The sequence below is a fragment of the Tupaia chinensis genome, unplaced genomic scaffold (genome assembly GCF_000334495.1).
Source record: "Tupaia chinensis unplaced genomic scaffold, TupChi_1.0 Scaffold000099_1, whole genome shotgun sequence".
NCBI classification, from domain to species: domain Eukaryota; kingdom Metazoa; phylum Chordata; class Mammalia; order Scandentia; family Tupaiidae; genus Tupaia; species Tupaia belangeri.
This window is the reverse complement of record NW_006159563.1, coordinates 2,965,830-2,966,040: the sequence shown is the minus strand read 5'-3', so window position 1 is coordinate 2,966,040 and position 211 is coordinate 2,965,830. Positions and strand designations below refer to the sequence as shown.

The window sequence follows — 211 nt, the reverse complement described above, 5'->3', positions numbered from 1 at the left end:
GCGCCTGCAGCCCTCGGCGGCTCCGTTGGGGTGGCGTCGCTTGGCTCCGGGGGCCGCGCCCTGCGCCTCAGGGGACCCCCCCGCCTCGGGCCTGCCTCCTCGCTAAGAGGTGAGCATACCTCCCAAAGAGGCCTGTGACCCCTGGGACCACAGTGGGCCCCTACCCTGACCCCTTCACGCCCGAAGCCTTGTGCGCCGCGCAACCTGCCAG

General features: G+C 73.0%; 1 protein-coding gene across 1 annotated transcript in view; it reads right to left on the bottom strand.

Annotated features, from left to right (window-relative positions):
• Positions 1–211, bottom strand: part of SSBP2 (single stranded DNA binding protein 2) — a 334,115-nt gene that overhangs the window by 325,510 nt on the left and 8,394 nt on the right. The window lies entirely within an intron of this gene.